This window comes from Apium graveolens, chromosome 3, assembly GCF_009905375.1.
Source record: "Apium graveolens cultivar Ventura chromosome 3, ASM990537v1, whole genome shotgun sequence".
NCBI lineage: Eukaryota > Viridiplantae > Streptophyta > Magnoliopsida > Apiales > Apiaceae > Apium > Apium graveolens.
Window position 1 is genome coordinate 96,140,485 of NC_133649.1, and position 18,105 is coordinate 96,158,589.

Sequence of the window (18,105 nt, forward strand, 5' to 3'; positions counted from 1 at the left end):
GCCAGTATGTCATTCAGATGGTGGAGGATGAGCTCCAAAGCATTGTGAAGACGCTTCGAGAGGAAAAGACTACCAAGCCCCATTCAGATGGAGTGGAGCCTTAGTTATTTCCATTTACCTTTCATGTTGTTGTACTATCAGACTCTGTGGAATCCCCAGTTATTTCCGTTGTTTCCTTTAAATAAGTCTGTTATTCCTAGAATCAGACTTTGTCCTAATCCTATGTATTGTGACCTTTAAAATTTCAATAATTATGTTCTATTGTTCCATTTGCTCTCAACTGTTATTTTACGTTTTTATATGCATCACCATATCTGCTTAATTTGGAAACTTGACCCTATATGTAAATAAGAATGCCATGCGATACCCTCGAATCATTTTATCATTCATATCTGTTTTGACATAACTCTTATTTAAGGATCATGCCTCCCAAAAAGAAGAACCCAACAACCACATCCACTACAGACCCAAACATTCTTCGACTACTGGAAACTTTGCCACAGCAAACCAATGCTATAGCTCAACAACAACTAACTCTTCAACAACGAATTGAAAACCAAGATAACCGTGAACCGCACCAACCACCTGAACCACCAGTACCACCTAGACAAATTGTCACTTTCAAGGCTTTTCAGAATGTGAATCCACCTGCATTTCATGATACCACTGATCCAGTGATAGCTAACACATGGATCAAGGAGATGGAAAGGGCATTTGAGTTGGTACAGTTAGGAGACGATCAGAAGACGCTGTATGCTACTTACTTCTTGAAGGGAGAAGTCATCTATTGGTGGGAATTAGTAAAAGCTATGGAAGTCACTCAGCAGGTTTCTTGGGAGAGATTTAAGAAGTTATTTATGGACAAGTATTACCCTAAGTACATGCAGAATCAGATGGAGCTTAAATTTTTGGAGCTGAAGCAAGGGAACATGACTGTACTGGAGTATGAGAAGAAGTTTACTGAGTTGTCAAGGTTTGTGACAAAGTATACCAGCACTGAGGAGGAAAAAGCAAAGAAATTGCAGCAAGGATTGGAGCCTTAGATCAGAGATAGAGTGGCTATGTTTGAGCTAACTTACGCGGGAGTAGTACAGAAAGCTGCTCTGATTGAGAATAATGGGACGCAGTCAAGGAAGGAAAGAGATAACAAGAAGAGGAAGGTTTCATTTTATGGAGAAAAGTTTGAAGCAGGAAGTTCACAAGATCGGAATGTAAAGAGGATTGGTTTCCATAAGGGTAGAAATTTTCAAAAGAAAGGAAATTTGGACAAAAGGCAAGAATCGAAGGGGAACAATCAGGTGAGCCAAGGGCAAGTTGGAGAAAACAAGTTCCAGAGACCGGAGTGCAAGCACTGTGGAAGAAGGCACCCTGGACTATGTAATAAGCTGAGCATGACATGCTATAGGTGTAATCAGAAGGGACATTTGGCAAATGAGTGCAAGATACCGAAGCCAGGAGTTACATGTTACAAGTGTGGGAGAACTGGACACATAGCTAGGGAGTGCAAGGCAACCGGACCAGTCAAAGCTCTGATGAACGTGGCAAGTGCCAGTGCAAGTGTGCCAGCCGAGGTATTAGCATTACCTCCACCACCTGCACCAACCCCGCAAGCAACATCAAGGACATTTGATCTGAAGATGAAGGATGCTATTCAAAATTCTGAGGTGATAGCAGGTACACTTTTACTCAATAATGTCAAAGCTAAAGTATTGATTGATTCGGGAGCAACAAGATCTTTCGTATCAGAAACTTTTGTTGATAAGCTTCAATGTGATAAAATGATTATGACTAAGGTAGTAAATGTGGTAATTGCGAACGAAGAGAAGATTCCTGTGAATCAATTCTGTCCGAAGTGTGAGATCGACATTTCAGGATATAAGTTTTCAGCCGACTTGATACTCTTCAAGTTGGGGGAGTTTGATATAATTCTAGGTATGGATTGGTTAGGAGAGAATAACGCTCAGATTAATTGTAAGACCAAGAAAGTGTATTTAAAGACGAAGAGTGGAGAGAAGGTAGTATTTAAGGGGCAGAGGTAAGAACAGCTATTTCTTACAATTGTTCAGGCTAAAAAGCTACTTAGAAAAGGTTGTGAGTCGTTCCTAGAGTATGTAGTGGATTCAGAAAAAGGTAGTCCCACCATAGAAGATATCCCCGTAGTTAACGAGTTTCCCGATGTGTTTCCCGACGAACTACCAGGCTTACCACCAGATCGACAAATCGAGTTCCAGATCAACCTTGCTCCAGGCATGGAACCAGTTTCAAAGGCCCCATATAGGATGGCACCAGCAGAAATGAAAGAGTTGGCGAGCCAGCTACAAGAATTGTTAGATAAAGGAGTGATACGGCCAAGTACGTCACCATGGGGAGCACCTGTTCTGTTTGTCAAGAAGAAAGATGGGAGTATGCGGCTATGCATAGATTATCGGGAGTTGAATAAGGTGACGATCAAGAACCGCTACCCGCTACCAAGAATAGATGACCTTTTTGATCAGCTGAAGGGAGCAAAATGCTTTTCAAAGATCGACTTGAGATCAGGATACCATCAATTAAAGATCAAAGAAGAAGATATTCCTAAGACAGCATTTAGGACCAGATATGGGCATTATGAATTCCTAGTAATGCCGTTTGAATTGACCAACGCTCCGGCCGCATTTATGGATCTGATGAATCGGGTATTTAAGAAGTATTTGGACAAATTTGTCGTGGTATTCATTGATGACATCCTTATTTATTCTAAGTCGGAAGAAGAACATAAGCAGCACCTCTGGATAGCATTGGAGATACTTCGGCAAGAGAAGTTGTATGCCAAGTTTACCAAATGTGAGTTTTGGTTAAAGGAAGTTCAATTTTTGGGGCATGTCATTGGAAATGAAGGAGTTAAAGTGGATCCGGCAAAGATTGAGGCAGTTATGAGTTGGGAGAGGCCAAAGACTCCTACGGAAGTGCGAAGTTTTCTAGGGTTGGCAGGATACTATAGAAGGTTCGTCAAGGATTTTTTGAAAATCGCCACGCCATTGACCAAGTTAACCAGAAAGAATCAGAAGTTCGAATGGAGTGCAGAATGTGAGGATAGATTTCAAGAGTTGAAACAGAGATTGGTAACCGCTCTGGTGTTAGTACTACTAGATGATCAAGGGAACTTTGTAATTTTCAGCGACGCTTCACATAAGGGTTTGGGTTGTGTGTTAATGCAACACGGTAAAGTGATTGCATATGCGTCAAGACAGTTGAAACCACATGAGTTAAAGTACCTGACACATGACTTGGAACTAGCCGCCATAGTGTTCGCACTTAAGATTTGGAGACATTACCTCTACGGAGAGAAGTGTGAAATCTACACGGATCACAAGAGTTTAAAGTACATTTTCACTCAGAAGGAGCTCAATATGAGGCAGAGGAGATGGCTGGAATTGATCAAGGACTATGACTGCTCGATAAATTACCATCCTGGAAAGGCGAATGTAGTGGCCGATGCTCTGAGTAGGAAAGAGAGACTGAATATGATGATAACATCAAAAGAGTTATCTGAAGAAATCGAGAGATTTGAACTGGAACTTTGTGCTTGCGGAAAAGTTGAGGAAGTTTGTCGTGCAATGACCTTTCAGCCAACACTAGTGGAAAAGATAAAGAAGTGTCAAGAAGAAGTAATGGAGAAAGAGAAGAATCAGTTATCTGGAGAGGAGATTAATACTCAAAGGGATGAGCAAGGGTTACTAAGGTTTTCTTCCAGAATTTGGATTCCTCATGTACCTGAATTAAAGAATGAGATCCTTCACGAAGCCCACAATTCGAAATTTTCAATCCACTCGGGAAGTACCAAGATGTATCGAGACTTAAAGAAGAACTTTTGGTGGCCAAATATGAAGCGAGACGTGGCGGATTGGGTTGCGAAGTGTTATACTTGTCAGAAAGTGAAGGCAGAACATCAATGACCAAACAGATTAATTCAGCCCCTGAAGATTCCAGAATGGAAATGGGAAAATATCGCTATGGACTTTATAGTAGGACTACCGCAAACGAAATCCGGGCATGACGCAATATGGGTTATAGTTGATCGTTTTACGAAGTCGGCGCATTTCCTTCCAATTAATGAGAAGTTGTCATTGGACAAATTGGTTCATCTGTACGTGCGTGAAATCGTACTAAGACATGGAGTACCCGTATCGATAGTTTCAGACAGAGATCCCCGATTTAACTCGAGATTCTGGAAGCAATTTCAGGAATGTCTTGGCACGAAGTTGAATATGAGCACAACATACCACCCGCAGACTGATGGCCAGAGTGAAAGGACAATTCAAATAATCGAAGACATGTTGCGCAGTTGTGCAATCGATTTTGCAGGAAGTTGCGACGACCACTTGCCGTTGATTGAATTCTCTTACAACAATAGCTATCATTCCAGTATCGGCATGCCACCATATGAAGCTTTGTATGGGCGAAAATATAGATCACCAATAAGTTGGGATGAAGTAGGAGAAGGAAGGATTCTCGGCTTGGAATTGGTACAACAGTTGCATGATTCAGTCAAGTTAATTCAGAAAAGGTTGCTTGCTGCTCAAGATAGACAGAGGAAGTATGCGGATCCAGCGCGTAAGGATGTTCAATTCCAAATTGGCGAAGCTGTTTTGTTGAAGGTGTCACCTAGAAAAGGGTTGTCTAGATTTGGCAAGAAAGGAAAGTTAGCACCTAGATACATAGGTCCTTTTGAAATTTTGAGTCAAGTAGGGAAGGTGGCCTACGAGTTGGCCTTACCACCTCAGTATCAGCATGTGCATAATGTGTTCCATGTGTCATTGCTTAAGAAGTATAATCCTGACGCTAGTCATGTGTTAGAATATAAACCTGTAGAAATTCATGCAGACCTGTCATTTGTGGAGCAACCAGTTAAAATACTCGACTCGCAAGAGAAGAGCCTTAGAAATAAGTCAGTAAAGTTAGTAAAAGTGCTTTGGAGGAATCCTAAGGTCGAAGAATCGACTTGGGAGTTAGAGTCTGATATGCGTTTCCGGTATCCTCAGCTGTTCTCTTAGATTCTGGGGACAGAATCCCTTAAGGGGGAGAGGATGTTACAACCGGCATTTCCGTGTAATATTAATTGTAAAATTTGGTGTAATTATAAAGCCAAATGCCAATTTATTCAATTATTGTATGTTTGTGTGAATGAGAATATCTGCGTCTTAAATTTTCGATATGTGGTATATGATTTTTTTTTCAAATCAAAAGTTTAATTATTTCTTTCATTTTTGATTTATAAGGAATATCTTAAACCTTGAATAAATATCTTTTTAAAGTTATTTGTTCACAAAATTCAAAAGTAGTTTTATAAAATTTCTAAAAATCCAAGTTATTTTATGGTATAAATTTTATAATTTTTGAACTTGTATTTTATTTTATAAAAATAAATCTTTATAAATTTTAGTTGTCATATTTAGCAAATTACAAGAAAGCCCTTGCATGCAAACCACCCTTTCATTCTTTTCAAGGACAAAGAGGACAATTCCAACCCCACTAACTCTTATTTTTCTAGCCAAATTCCTTCTTTACCCTTGCATGCAAAATGAACCAAGTATAAGTGGAGGGATAGTCTTGTCAATTCTCATTCCCACTCATTTTTGTCAAATCAAAAACCATAAAACAAGCAAGTGCCATGATCATTTCACACTCCACTCACCACCACACTCTTTCTTCCCTCCCTCCTCCCTCTCACTCTCGGCCCTCCTCTCCCTCCTCTCGGGTTTTCAGCCGAGACCAACCCCCTCCCCATTTTCTTCATTCCTCCACCAATTTTCCACCGTCTACATAAGTAAATGTTACTTCCCATACCATGATCACATATATTCCAAAGAGTTTTGAGTAAAAAGTTCAAGTTTTAAAGTTCATGTTAAGGTTCTAGTTGAAACTAAAGTACAACCTTGATTCTTGTGAGTTTAGGGTTGTTTTTGAGAGGACTACAAGGAATGGATAAGTGCCAAGTCTTGAGAAGGAAACTCTTGATGATTAAATGGCCATTCCCTTCCATTTCATTCGGCCATGACCATAGGGGAGCCGAATGAATGGTCCTTAAGACTATTCTTGTTGCTTTGTTCAATTTTTGCATGTTTATGTGATAATGGCTTGAATTTTATTGTGAAAATTTGATGAAACTCCTTGCATGCTAAGTGATCATCTAGATATAGCTCATGCTAGGCTTGCATGTAAATTTCTTGGTAAAACATATTTAGAAAACATGTTGTTGGGCTTAAGGCAATGGTTTCTCGTCAAGGTACATGTGTTGGATCATTAAGAAGATAAGCTTCACGAATACTATGGGTGTTAAGGTAATGATCTCTAGCTCAGGATGTATATATATATCAGAATTGTCAAGCTTTAGGATAGGAAAGAGGGTATCAATCAATGAGGAATCATGTTGGTAAGTTTCTGACTATCAGAGTTCAAGGTAAGGTTCTATAGGGGTTCAAGTATCAGGATGAGATATCAATACTTAGGAATCATCAGCATGTTAATCAAGAGGATCAATCAAGTAATATAACAACTCTTCATTTTATCATGGCATTTAACTATCATGAAAAGACTTTTGAACAACTTGCATTACATACTCGAGGGTTCATGGCATTTTTATATAATTCAAAGATAAACGAAAGATACGCTTGATTTAAATATATCAAAATGACTCAGGATAATTGCATCGATATATATGAACTGTTATAGTAAATACGAAGGTCAAGTTGAATCACTTGCCTTGAGATAGGCTGGTCTGGTCTGACTGGTAGGAGCAACTGGAGCTTCACTCGACTTTTATGGAAAGTTTTCCCTCGTCTCGAGATCCTACATAAATAATAATAATCCTCATTATAATATATTCTTACCATCTTAACCTATTTACAACCCGAAATTAAACATAGATGGCACTTAGGCCTATACGCACCTAATTTATATCCACCTTTATATTTCAATTGTACACACGTAGCCACATAATCACATATCGTATATTAATACCAAATAACATCATAATGCAATACTAGGCTTGGATGATCTCGACTCACAACTTAAGTCACTTGGTCGCTAAACTAGACAAAGTCTTCAAATTTTGGCTTCCTAACTCGATGTGCCTTTCCTAAATTATCCAAAACCTATTGACCCTCACTTGTGCCTTTTTCTCTACTGACCTTATACTATCTTACAACTATGGTGGTCGACCTAATACTCACTTCTAAGTGTTCTAAAACTATATGATAAGTGATAGTGCTCACTGGTACAAATTTCAGAATGACAACTATAGTTTCTTGAGTGCATTAGGCACTCTTAAACTACAAGTTTTCCTTCAAAACTTTTACACAAGACTCTCCTGACCTAAGGGCATCTCACAAAATTGATGTGGCTCAAGGGCCTGGCTTGGGTCTTCTTGGGCCTAAGCTAAAAGTTCAAGGTTCCCCTGTTTTTCTGGGCAGAAAATGCCCTGACTTGAATTAACTTGTGACACATGGTTCTAACTCATATCCTATGAACTATGGTTGGAAAAACTTCTCTGACACTCCCTCTAACTAAGGCCTAATAGGGCCTAATGACGGCCTACCCATGACATGGTAAAATCTCCCTATTTCTAAGTTGCAACAAAACTGTCCCCTGCTGGACAGATTTTGTTATTCTACTTGTGCACCTAACCAAATTACATGCAAACCTCCAACCAACTCCTAAAACCTTTTATATACTCCAAATACTAACTTCTGGTGGCTTGGGCCTCAAAGTGCACACCAATGACATGGTCAAAACTCACTCTAAACCTCAGGGTACTAAACTGATTTTTCTGCAGAAACTATAACTCTCATTTCTCCAAGGTTTTGACTTGACAAACTCAACTACCAACAACCCAATACTCAAACAAAGACTTAAATATGGTAATCTACTGAACTAACTCCCTTATTCTCAAAATAACCTTGGGTGAGATCATCCTTACCTAAGGTACAATTATGGCAAAACAAGAGAATCTACACTTCACAAATCACAAATCTTCATGCTTTTGAAACAACAAGGTATGCATTTTTATAAAAGATAATCACGAATTATTACCATGCAAAAAGAAGCATAAATCAATATTAACACATTATACCTACTGAAATTAAGGCTCACTAACAAAATCTTTCCAAATGATCAAAATCTTACAACATTCTAAGAGAAATCCTCATGCATGCATGCCTTCGGGTTTTTCAAACCAAAACAACATATTTTCTACATATATTCCATCTTAAAATTGACATGCAAGACTAGCATAAGGTATACCTAGATGATCACTTAGCATGCAAGGAGTTTTATCAAATTTTCACCACAAAATTCAAGTCATTATCACATAAACATGCAAAAATTGATCAAAACAACAAGAATGATTTCAAGGACCATTCATTCGGCTCCCATATGGTCATGGCCGAATGAAATGGATGGAAATGGCCATTAAATCATTAAGAGTTTCCTTCTCAATACTTGGCACTTATCCATTCATTGTAGTCCTCTCAAAAATAACCTTAAATCCATAAGAATCAAGATTGTATTTTGAGTTTCACTAAAACCTTTACATGCAACCCTTAAACTTAAACTTTATACTCAAAACTCTTTGAAATATGAATGATAATGGTATGGGAGATAACATTTACTTGTATAAAGAGTAGAAGCTTGGTGGAGAAATGAAGAAAAATGGGGAGGGGTGGTTCTCGGCTAAAGGCCGAGAGTGAGGGGGAAGGAGGGCCGAGAGGAGGGAGAAGGGGAGGGTTGGAGAGAGTGAGGTGTGGGTGGAGTATAAGAATGATCATGACATTTTCTTATTTTTATGGTATTTGATTTGACAAAATTTGAGTGGAAAGGAGAATTGACAAGTCTATCCCTCCACTTATACTTGGTGCATTTTGCATGCAAGGGTAAAGAAGGAAATTGGCTAGAGAAATAAGAGTTAGTGGGGTTGGAATTGTCCTCTTTGTCCTTGAAAAGAATGAGAGGGTGGTTTGCATGCAAGGGCTTTCTTGTAATTTGCTAAATATGATAACTAAAATTTATAATGATTTATTTTTATAAAATAAAATACAAGTTCAAAAATTAAAAAAATTATACCATAAAATAACTTGGATTTTTAGAGACTTTATAAAATCATTTTCAAAATTTGTGAACAAAATACCTTTTAAAAGAAAATTTTTCCAAAGCTTAGAATATTCCTTATAAATCAAAAATAAAGAAATTAAATAAACTCTTGCTTTGAAAAATCATATACTACACAAAGCAAATTTATAATACAGAAATTTTCACTCACACTAGCGTACAATCATTGAATATATTTTCATTTGACTTTAATATTATACCAAATTCACAAATAATATTACATAAAATGCCGGTCGTAACATCCTCTCCCCCTTAAGGGATTCTGTCCCCAGAATCTAAGAGAAAAGATGAGGATGCCGGGAACGCATATCAGACTCTAACTCCCAAGTCGATTCTTCGACCTTAGGGTTCCTCCAAAGTACTTTTACTAACTTTACTGACTTATTTCTAAGACTCTTTACTTGCCAGTCGAGTATTTTAACCGGTTGCTCCACAAATGACAGATCTGCCTGAATTTCTACAGGTTCATATTCTATCACATGGCTAGCGTCATGATTGTACTTCTTAAGCAACGACACATGGAACACTTTATGCACATGCTGATACTGAGGTGGTAAGGCCAACTCGTAGGCCACCTTTCCTACTTGACTCAAAATCTTAAAAGGACCTATGTATCTAGGTGCTAACTTCCCTTTCTTGCCAAATCTCATCAACCCTTTTCTAGGTGACACCTTCAGCAACACAGCTTCGCCAATTTGGAATTGAACGTCCTTACGCGCTGGATCCGCATACTTCCTCTGTCTATCTTGAGCAGTAAGCAACCTTTTCTGAATTAACTTGACCGAGTCATGCAACTGTTGTACCAAATCCGAGCCGAGAATTCTTCCTTCTCCTACTTCATCCCAACTTGTTGGTGATCTACATTTTTTCCCGTACAAAGCTTCGTATGGTGGCATGCCGATACTGGAATGATAACTGTTGTTGTAAGAGAATTCAATCAATGGCAAATGGTCCTCCCAACTTCTTGCAAAATCGATTGCACAACTGCACAATATGTCTTCAATTGTTTGAATTGTCCTTTCACTCTGGCCATCAGTCTGCGGGTGGTACGCCGTGCTCATATTCAACTTTGTGCCAAGACATTCCTGAAATTGCTTCCAGAATCTCGAGTTAAATCGGGGATCTCTGTCTGAAACTATTGATACGGGTACTCCATGCCTTAGTACAATTTCGCGCACATACAGATGAACCAACTTGTCCAATGATGACTTCTCGTTTATTGGAAGGAAATGCGCCGACCTCGTAAGATGATCAATTATAACCCATATTGCGTCATGTCCGGATTTCGTTCGCGATAGTCCTACTATAAAGTCCATAGCGATATTTTCCCATTTCCATTCTGGAATCTTCAGGGGCTGAATTAATCTGCTTGGTCGTTGATGTTCTGCCTTTACTTTCTGACAAGTATAGCACTTCGCAACCCATTCTGCCACATCTCGCTTCATATTTGGCCACCAAAAGTTCTTCTTTAAGTCTCGATACATGTTGGTGCTTCCCGGGTGGATTGAAAATTTCGAATTATGGGCTTCATGGAGGATCTCATTCTTTAATTCAGGTACATGGGGAATCCATATTCTGGATGAAAACCTTAGTATCCCTTGCTCATCCTTTTGAGTATTAATCTCCTCTCCAAATAACTGATTCTTCTCTTTTTCCATTACTTCCTCTTGATACTTCTTTATCTTTTCCACTAGTGTTGGCTGAAAGGTCATTGCACGACAAACTTCCTCGACTTTTCCATAAGCACAAAGTTCCAATTCCAGTTTTTTCGATTTCTTCAGATAACTCTTTTGATGTTATCATCATATTCAGTCTCTCCTTCCTACTCAGAGCATCGGCCACTACATTCGCCTTTCCAGGATGGTAATTTATCGAACAGTCATAGTCCTTGATCAATTCCAGCCATCTCCTTTGCCTCATATTGAGCTCTTTCTGAGTAAAAATGTACTTTAAACTCTTGTGATCCGTGTAGATTTCACACTTCTCTCCGTAGAGGTAATGTCTCCAAATCTTAAGTACGAACACTATGGCGGCTAGTTCCAAGTCATGCATCGGGTACTTTAACTCATACGGTTTCAACTGTCTTGACGCATATGCGATCACTTTACTGTGTTGCATCAACACACAACCCAAACCCTTATGTGAAGCGTCGCTGAATATTACAAAATTCCCTTGATCATCTGGAAGTACCAACACCGGAGCTGTTACCAACTTCTGCTTTAACTCTTGAAAGCTATCTTCACATTCTGCACTTCATTCAAACTTTTGATTCTTTCTGGTTAACTTGGTCAATGGCGTGGCGATCTTCGAGAAATCCTTGACGAATCTTCTATAGTATCCGGCCAATCCTAGAAAACTTCGCACTTCCGTAGGAGTCTTTGGCCTCTCCCAACTCATAACTGCCTCTATCTTTGCCGGATCCACTTTAACTCCCTCATTTCCAATAACATGCCCCAAAAATTGAACTTCTTTTAACCAAAACTCACATTTGGTAAACTTGGCATACAACTTCTCTTGTCGGAGTATCTCCAATGCTATCCAGAGGTGCTGCTTATGTTCTTCTTCTGACTTAGAATAAATAAAGATGTCATCAATGAATACCATGATAAATTTGTCCAAATACTTCTTAAGTACCCGATTCATCAGATCCATAAATGCGGCCGGAGCGTTGGTCAATCCAAACGACATTACTAGGAATTCATAATGCCCATATCTGGTCCTGAATGCGGTCTTGGGAATATCTTCTTCTTTGATCTTTAATTGATGGTATACCGATCTCAAATCAATCTTCGAAAAGCATTTTGCTCCCTTCAACTGATCAAAAAGGTCATATATCCTTGGTAGCGGGTAGCGGTTCTTGATCGTTACCTTATTCAACTCCCGATAATCTATGCATAGTCGCATACTCCCATCTTTCTTCTTTACAAATAGAACAGGTGCTCCCCATGGCGACGCACTCGGCCGTATCACTCCCTTATCCAATAATTCTTGTAGCTGGCTCACCAACTCTTTCATTTCTGCTGGTGCCATCCTATATGGGGCCTTTGAAACTGGTTCCGTGCCTGGAGCAAGGTTGATCTCGAACTCAATTTGTCGATCTGGTGGTAAGCCTGGTAGTTCGTCGGGAAACACATCGGGGAACTCGTTAACTACAGGAATATCTTCCATGCCGGGGCTGTCTCTCTCTGAATCCACTACATATGCCAGGAACGACTCACAACCTTTTCTAAGTAACTTCTTAGCCTAAACAATTGTAAGAAATAGTTGCTCTTGCCTATGCCCCTTAAATACTACCTTCTCTCCACTCTTCATCTTTAAATACACTCTCTTGGTCTTATAATTTATCTGAGCGCTATTCTCTCCTAACCAATCCATTCCTAAAATTATATCAAACTCTCCCAACTTGAAGAGTATCAAGTCGGCTGAAAACTTATACCCCGAAATATCAAACTCACACTTTGGACAAAATTGATTCACAAGAATCTTCTCTTGGTTCGCAATTACCACATTTACTACCTCACTCATAACCATTTTATCACATTGGAGCTTATCAACAAAAGATTCTGATATGAAAGATCTTGTTGCTCCCGAATCAATCAATACTTTAGCTTTGACATTATTGAGTAAAAGTGTACCTGCTATCACCTTAGAATTATGAACATCATCCTTCATCTTTAGATCAAATGTCCTTGCTGTTGCTTGCGGGGTTGGTGCGGGTGGTGAAGGTAATGCCAATACCTCGGCTGGCACACTCGCACTAGTACTTGCCACATTCATTAGAGCTTTGACTGGTCCGGTTGCCTTGCACTCCCTAGCTATGTGTCCAGTCTTCCCACACTTGTAGCACGTAACTCCTGGCTTCGGCATCTTGCACTCATTTGCCAAATGTCCCTTCTGATTGCACCTATAACAGGTCATACTCAGCTTATTGCATACTCCAGGGTGCCTTCTTCCACAGTGCTTGCATTCCGGTCTCTGGAACCTGTTTTCTCCAACTTGCCCTTGGCTTGCCTGGTTGTTCCCTTTTGATTCTTGCCTTTTGCCCAAATTTCCCTTATTTTGAAAATTTCCGCCCTTCTGGAAACCAATCCTCTTTATATTCCGATCTTGTGAACTTCCGGCTTCAGACTTTTCTCCATAAAATGGAACCTTCCTCTTTTTGTTATCCCTCTCTTTCCTTGACTGCATCCCATTATTCTCAATCAGAGCAGCTTTCTGTCTACTCCCGCATATATTTCAAGCTCAAACATAGCCACTCTATCTCTGATCCAAGGCTCCAATCCTTGCTGAAATTTCTTTGCTTTTTCCTCCTCAGTGCTGGTATACTTTGTCACAAACCTTGATAACTCAGTGAACTTCTTCTCATACTCCACTACAGTCATGTTCCCTTGCTTCAACTCAAGAAATTTTAGCTCCATCTGATTCTGCATGTACTTAGGGTAATACTTGTCCAGAAATAACTTCTTAAATCTCTCCCAAGAAACCTGCTGAGTGACTTCCATAGCCTTTACTGATTCCCACCAATAGATAACTTCTCCCTTCAAGAAGTAAGCAGCATACGGCGTCTTCTGATCGTCTCCTAACTGTACCAACTCAAAAGCCCTTTCCATCTCCTTGATCCATGTGTTAGCTATCACTGGATCAGTGGTATCATGAAATGCAGGTGGATTCACATTCTGAAAAGCCTTGAAAGTGACAATTTGTCTAGGTGGTACTGGTGGTTCAGGTGGTTGGTGTGGCTCATGGTTATCTTGGTTTTCAATTCGTTGTTGAAGAGTTAGTTGTTGTTGAGCTATAGCATTGGTTTTCTGTTGCAAGGTTTCCAGTAGTCGAAGAATATTTGGGTCTGTGGTGGAGGTGGTTGTTGGGTTCTTCTTTTTGGGAGGCATGATCCTGAAATAAGAGTTGTGTAAAAACAGATATGAATGATAAAATGATTCGAGGGTATCGCATGGCATTCTCATTTACATATGGGGTCAAGTTTCCAAATTAAGCAGATATGATGATAAAAACATAAAATAACAGTTGAGAGCAAATGGAACAATAGCACATAATTATTGAAATTTTAAAGGTCACAGTACATAGGATTGGGACATAGTCTGTTTCTAGGAATAACAGGCTTATTTAAAGGAAAAACAGAAACAACTGGGGATTCCATAGAGTCTGATAGTACAACAACATGAAAGGTAAATGGAAAGAACTAAGGCTCCACTCCATCCGAATGGGGCTTGGTAGTCTTTTCCTCTCGAAGCGTCTTCACAATGCTCTACAGCTCATCCGCCACCATCTGAATGACATACTGGCTGGTGCGGTCCCGGTGCGCTGGCATCTCCTCAAGCTTAGTATTGACATACTGAACCAAGGTCTCAAGTCTCGCAGTCATCTACTCCTTGGGCTTCCCTTCGTAGTTTCGGCTGTCTGGATACACGTTCTTCAGTCGGTCTATCAGTCGGTCGTACTTGCCCTGAAGCATGTCGAACTCGCGCCTCAACTCAGCATACATGGAGAAAGCAATAGTGTCTTCCGACCCAGAGGATGACGAGGAATGCGCCCTTTGCTGACAACCAATAAGAGGAGTATTAATAATAATTTACTTAACCTACTCTCTCGCATAATATCTATAACCTATACACAAATCCTATAACCTATTTGGGTTGTCCAGGGACTCTAAACCGTAGCTCTGATACCAAAACATGTCACACCCCCAACTTAAACAGCAAAATAAATATAGCTATTACATCATTTTAATGAAGAATACACAACCAACTCCAAGATCTTACAGTTTAGGGTTTGGAACAGCCCAACACTAGCAACTATTACATCTGATTACAAATACCGAGTCCTCACACAACTATTATTACTTATTCTACCTGAGCTCGAACATAAGCATCAGCATCACAGGTCTTACGGGCAGTCTGCTTGAATCTAACCATAGTTGCTAGCTGTAATATCAGGGTAAAGCAAGAAGTAAGCCAAATGCTCAACAAGTGCTAACAATACGACACAAAACATAAATCGAAATATACCTTTAAGAATGACAATGGAAAGACATAACCAATGATAACGAGAGATAGAACTATGTGAGATGGCATCATTTTGCTTGTATCAAAACAATTTTAAAATCATGTCTTAATCAAAATCATTTTATGACGCTATGGATTACAGCCGGTGATCAGCCGCGATGTAATCCCGAACCTCACTGGGTTCTAAAACATTAACGGGAATCCCTAGGCAACTTTTAAGCCTAATATAAGTGTGGAAAGGACTCGCGTCTCAGTCCAGATCCACTATTCAAAAAAACATTTATCCCCCTTTGGGACTGAAAACCCATATTTTATTTATTTCAAAAGCTGATGCCGAATTGTAACAAAATCTCTTTTAATAGTAAATATTTTTATTAAGGGATTATAGATCAACTCGAAACATGGGAAATATGGTACTAAATCTCAGGGCCATGATTCACAAAACTTTACTCTATTAGGGTAACCAAAAGGTTTTCATATGTCAGAACCTGGACAGGAAAATATGGTGAGACTAATGGATAATATGAAGGGGTAATGCCAAACTGGGCTTAAAGCAATGGTTTCTCATCAAGGTACATGTGTTGGATCATTAAGAAGATAAGCTTCACGAATACTATGGGTGTTAAGGTAATGATCTCTAGCTCAGGATGTATATATATACCAGAATTGTCAAGCTTTAGGATAGGAAAGAGGGTATCAATTAATGAGGAATCATGTTGGTAAGTTTCTGACTATCAGAGTTCAAGGTAAGGTTCTATAGGGGTTCAAGTATCAGGATGAGATATCAATACTTAGGAATCATCAGCATGTTAATCAAGAGGATCAATCAAGTAATATAACAACTCTTCATTTTATCATGGCATTTAACTATCATGAAAAGACTTTTGAACTACTTGCATTACATACTCGAGGGTTCATGGCATTTCTATATAATTCAAAGATAAACGAAAGATACGCTTGATTTAAACATATCAAAATGACTCAGGATAATTGCATCGATATATATGAACTGTTATAGTAAATACGAAGGTCAAGTTGAATCACTTGCCTTGAGATAGGCTGGTCTGGTCTGACTGGTAGGAGCAACTGAAGCTTCACTCGACTTTTTTGGCAAGTTTTCCCTCGTCTCGAGATCCTACATAAATAATAATAATCCTCATTATAATATATTCTTACCATCTTAACCTATTTACAACCCGAAATTAAACATGGATGACACTTAGGCCTATACGCACCAAATTTATATCCACCTTTATATTTCAAATGTACACACGTAGCCACATAATCACATATCGTATATTAATATCAAATAACACCATAATGCAATACTAGGCTTGGATGATCTCGACTCACAACTTAAGTCACTTGGTCGCTAAACTAGACAAAGTCTTCAAATTTTGGCTTCCTAACTCGATGTGCCTTTCCTAAATTATCCAAAACCTATTGACCCTCACTTGTGCTTTTTCCTCTACTGACCTTATACTATCTTACAACTATGGTGGTCGACCTAATACTCACTTCTAAGTGTTCTAAAACTATGTGATAAGTGATAGTGCTCACTGGTGCAAATTTCAGAATGACAACTATAGTTTCTTGAGTGCATTAGGCACTCTTAAACTACAAGTTTTCCTTCAAAACTTTTACACAAGACTCTCCTGACCTAAGGGCATCTCACAAACTTGATGTGGCTCAAGGGCCTGGCTTGAGCCTTCTTGGGCCTAAGCTAAAAGTCCAAGGTTCCCCTGTTTTTTTGGGCAGAAAATGGCCTGACTTGAATTAACTTGTGACACATGGTTCTAACTCATATCCTATGAACTATGGTTGAAAAAACTTCTCTGACACTCCCTCTAACTAAGGCCCAATAGGGCCTAATGAGGGCCTACCCATGACATGGTAAAATCTCCCTATTTCTAAGTTGCAACAAAACTGTCCCCTGCTGGACAGATTTTGTTATTCTACTTGTGCACCTAACCAAATGACATGCAAACCTCCAACCAACTCCTAAAACCTTTTATATACTCCCAATACTAACTTCTGGTGGCTTGGGCCTCAAAGTTCACACCAATGACATGGTCAAAACTCACTGTAAACCTCAGGGTACTAAACTGATTTTTCTGCAGAAACTATAACTCTCATTTCTCCAAGGTTTTGACTTGACAAACTCAACTACCAACAACCCAATACTCAAACCAAGACTTAAACATGGTAATCTACTAAACTAACTCCCTTATTCTCAAAATAAACTTGGGTGAGATCATCCTTACCTAAGGTACAATTATGGCAAAATAAGAGAATCTACACTTCACAAATCACAAATCTTCATGCTTTTGAAACAACAAGGTATGCATTTTTATAAAAGATAATCACGAATTATTACCATGCAACAAGAAGCATAAATCAATATTAACACATTATACCTACTGAAATTAAGGCTCACTAACAAAATCTTTCCAAATGATCAAAATCTTACAACATTCTAAGAGAAATCCTCATGCATGCATGCCTTCAGGTTTTTCAAACCAAAACAACACATTTTCTACATATATTCCATCTTAAAATTGACATGCAAGCCTAGTATAAGGTATACCTAGATGATCACTTAGCATGCAAGGAGTTTTATCAAATTTTCACCACAAAATTTAAGTCATTATCACATAAACATGCAAAAATTGATCAAAACAACAAGAATGATTTCAAGGACCATTCATTCGGCTCCCATATGGTCATGGCCGAATGAAATGGATGGAAATGGCCATTAAATCATCAAGAGTTTCCTTCTCAAGACTTGGCACTTATCCATTCATTGTAGTCCTCTCAAAAACAACTTTAAATCCATAAGAATCAAGATTGTATTTTGAGTTTCACTAAAACCTTTATATGCAACCCTTAAACTTAAACTTTCTACTCAAAACTCTTTGAAATATGAATGATCATGGTA